Consider the following 4,643-nt stretch of genomic DNA (forward strand, 5'->3'; position numbering starts at 1 on the left):
TTTGAGATATAAAGATGGTCATATTAGAGTCATTCTAGTGAGTGATTATGGATTGGTAGAAATACTTGTGTTAAAGTTTGTGATTCCTGTAGCATGCACGTATGGTGAACTGTTATGTGATGAAGTCATAACATGATTTATTTATGATTGTCTTCCTTATGACTGGCGGTCGGGGACGAGCGATGGTATTTTCCTACCAATCTATCCCCCTAGGAGCATGTGTGTAGTACTTTGTTTCGATAGCTAATAAATTTTTGCAATAAGTACGTGAGTTCTTTATGACTATTGTTGAGTCCATGGATTATACGCACTCTCACCCTTCCACCATTGCTAGCCTCTCTAGTACCGCACAACTTTCGCCGGTGCATTAAACCCACCATATACTTTCCTCAAAACAGCCACCATATCTACCTATTATGGCATTTTCATAGCCATTCCGAGATATATTGCCATGCAACTTCTACCGTTTCGTTTATTATGACACGCACCATCATTTTCATATTGCTTTGCATGTTCGCAAGATAGCTAGCATGATGTTTTCATGGCTTGTCCATTTTTTGATGTCATTGCTACGTTAGATCATAGCTCATCCCGGCACATTGCGGAAGGCATTCATATAGAGTCATATTTTGTTCTAGAATCGAGTTGTAATTCTTGAGTTGTAAGTAAATAAAAGTGTGATGATCATCATTATTAGAGCATTGTCCCATGTGCGGAAAGGATGATGGAAGCTATGATTCCCTCACAAGTTGGGATGAGTCTCCGGACTTTACAAAAAATAAAAGAGGTCAAAGAAGCCCAAATAAAAAAGGAGGCCAAAGAAGCCCACCGAAAAAATGAGAGAAAAGATAGAAGGGACAATGCTACTATCCTTTTACCATACTTGTGCTTCAAAGTAGCACCACGATCTTCATGATGGAGAGTCTCCTATGCTGCCGCTTTCATATACTAGTGGGAATTTTTCATTATAGAACTTGACTTGTATATTCCAATGATGGGCTTACTCAAATTTCCCTAGGTCTTCATGAGCAAGCGAGTTGGATGCACACCCACTTAGTTTCTTTTTGAACTTTTATACACTTATAGCTCTAGTGCATCTGTTGCATGGCAATCCCTACTCACTCACATTGATATCTATTGATGGGCATATCCATAGCCCATTAATATGCCTAGTTGATGTGAGACTTTCTCCTTCTTTTTTTCTTCTCCACAACCACCATATTCTATTCCACCTATAGTGCTATATTCATGGCTCACGCTCATATATTGCGTGAAAGTTGAAAAAGTTTGAGAACATCAAAAGTATGAAACAATTGCTTGACTTGTCATCCGGGTTGTCCATGATTTAAAACTTTGTGTGATGAAGATGGAGCATAGCCAGACTATATGATTTTGTAGAGATAACTTTCTTTGGCCATGTTATTTTGAGAAGACATGATTGCTTTATTAGTATGCTTGAAGTATTCTTGTTTTTATGTCAACATTAAACTTTTGCTCTGAATCTTATGGATCCGAATATTTATGCCACAATAAAGAAAATTACATGGATAAATATGTTAGGTAGCATTCCGCATCAAAAATTCTGTTTTTATCATTTACCTACTCGAGGATGAGTAGGAATTAAGCATGGGATGCTTGATACGTCTCCAACATATCTATAATTTTTTATTGTTCCATGCTATTATATTACCCATTTTGGATGTTTTATATGCATTAATATGCTATTTTACATTATTTTTGGGACTAACTTATTAACCTAGAGCCCAGTGACAATTTCTGTTTTTTCCTTGTTTTTGAGTTTTACAGAAAAGGAATATCAAAAGGAGTCCAAACGAAATAAAACTTTCGCGATGATTTTTCTTGGACCAGAAGATACCCGGCAGAGTTGGAGAGGGGGCCAAAAGAGACCTGAGGGTTCCACAAGCCCTTAGGGCGCGCCCTAGGGGGGCGCCCCCCTGGCTTGTGGGCCCCACGGGACTCCTCCAACCCTAATTCTTTCGCTATAAATTCCCAAATATTCCCAAACGACCAGAAGCGTCCACCAAAATACTCTTCCGCCGCCGTAACCTTCTGTTCATGTGAGATCCCATCTTGGGGCCTTTTTCGGCACCCTGCCGGAGGGGGATTCGATCACGGAGGGCTTCTACATCAACTCTATTGCCCTTTTCAATAAAGCGTGAGTAATTTACCGCAGACCTACGAGTCCATAGCTAGTAGCTAGATGACTTATTCTCTCTCTTTGATCTTCAATACAATGTTCTCCTCGATGTTCTTGGAGATCTATCTGATGCAATATTATTTTGTGGCGTGTTTGTCGAGATCCAATGAATTATGGATTTATGATCAGATTATCTATGAATATTATTTGAGTTTTCTCTGAATTCTTATATGCATGATTTGATATCTTTGTATTTCTCTTCGAACTATCGATTTGGTTTGGCCAACTAGAATTGGTTCTTCTTGCATTAGGAGAGGTGCTTAGTTTTCGGTTCAATCTTGCCGTGTCCTCACCCAGTGACAAAGTAGGGGTAGCGAGGCACATATTGTATTGTTGCCATTAAGGGTCAAAGGACGGGGTTTTCATTATATTGCTTGAGTTTATCCCTCTACATCATGTCATCTTACTTAAGGTGTTACTCCATTCTTATGAACTTAATACTCTAGATGCATGCTGGATAACGGTTGATGTGTGGAGTAATAGTAGTAGATGCAGGCAGGAGTCGGTCTACTTGACACGGACGTGATGTCTATATTCATAATCATTGCCTTAGATATCGTCATAACTTTGCACTTTTCTATCAATTGCTCGACAGTAATTTGTTCACCCACCGTATGCTTTCTTTCAGGAGAGAAGCCTCTAGTGAACCTATGGCCCCCGGGTCTATTTTCCTTCATATATTTTTAGATCTATAAACCAAAAAACTCAAAAATACCTTGCTGTAATTTATTTGTTTTTACATTGTTTTACATTTTAGTAACCTTTTATATCTATCTCCATCAGATCTCATCTTTGCAAATGACCGTGAAGGGATTGACACCCCCTTTATCGCGTTGGGTGCAAGTGTTTGATTGTTTGTCCAGGTGCATAGGTTGGAGACTTGCGTGTACCTCCTACTGGATTGATACCTTGGTTCTCAAACCGAGGGAAATACTTATCTCAACTTTGTTGCATCACCCCTTTTCTCTTCAAGGGAAAACCAACACAAGTTCAAGAAGTAGCATGCGACCAAGTTCATGTGCCTCGAAGTGTCGCCAACGACATCGTTCACCTGGAAGACTAGAGCATCCATGCAGTGCCGATTCTTCTCCTAGATTGCCATCCAGAACTGATGTTGGACATCTGACAGACTAACCAAACATGGGCTACCTCATCAGGATGCATGCCCACTTTATGATCAACAGGATGAAACAGCTCAACACCTCCTAATCACCCGTTTTTCGCACGACAAGTCTGGCATTGGATGGGCACGGTCACCGGCAGACGGGAGTTTGAGTCGAGGCATGATGAGACTATAAGCGACTAGTGCATCAGGCAGGATCAAAGTATGCGAGCCAAGTGCCTCCTTGACACGTGGATGATCTGGAAACATCAAAACAACATTGTGTTCAACGGGGCTTCCCAATCACTGGCTAGGACCACGGAAAGAATCCGAGAAGAGGGTAGGCTCTGGGGCAAAAGCACAAATGTTTAAGGGAGAGATAAATGGCTTCGAGGAAGCAAGTGGAGTGTGGATAGACCAGGAATAGTTTGCACAGAGAGTGAAGCGGTGTCGGATAAAATCGACATGTCAATATTTTGTATCATCGTATAGCTTTTGAGAGTCTCTCCCCTCTTTCTTTAATGAATGATACGCACACTCATGCGTATTCGACAAAGAGGATACTTCGACTAAAAACTACTGCAAACTACTCACAAGTTGTCTTAGTCAATGTCGGAGCTCGACTCGTCGTCCTCGTTCTTCACGACGTCCAAACTAAGCTTGATTACCATCGAGGGCCCAGCCTTGTCCTCCTCCTCCTTCTTCTTCCTCACCTCGTTCTTCACTACATTATTCCACAACGTTCAGAACTCATACTCCGCCTGCACGAGGTGCGGATTTTCTGCCGCAAATCTCACACGGCAATCTCTTCCGACTTTCCAATGTCGCACTGATCCATAACGATCCAAGTCTTCAGATTCTCCGTGACGGTCGTCATCTCTATTTTAGGACCAATGAACTCCATATGAGCCTGAATTTAGGAGAACAGTGATATTACGAAAACACGAGGGGAGATGTTCTCGTCAACTACGAAGGCGTTTATGGCGAGTTCATTAACCTTAAGATGATATGCCGATTCAGTCTCTAGGAGGTGCTCATAGCGCTCATATACATGCGAATTCAGTGGGAGGAGACGTTCCCGTCGACAACGAGGTGCCTACGGTGACTTCGTAAATTTCAAGATGATATGTCGGCTCAGTCTTTCCGAGGTGCTCATAGGAGTAGGATGTGCATTCATAGGGGTGAGTGTATGAGCGTGTATATGACCGCTTGTTCTATATTGTGCATGTGCGTGTCTAAGGGTCTTGTGTTAAAAAAAAAGATTTTTGGGTTAAGATGAAGAAGACGTGTGTAACCGTAGTGCGGTGGCATTTCTTCGGTTCT

The sequence above is a fragment of the Triticum aestivum genome, chromosome 4B (genome assembly GCF_018294505.1).
Source record: "Triticum aestivum cultivar Chinese Spring chromosome 4B, IWGSC CS RefSeq v2.1, whole genome shotgun sequence".
NCBI classification, from domain to species: domain Eukaryota; kingdom Viridiplantae; phylum Streptophyta; class Magnoliopsida; order Poales; family Poaceae; genus Triticum; species Triticum aestivum.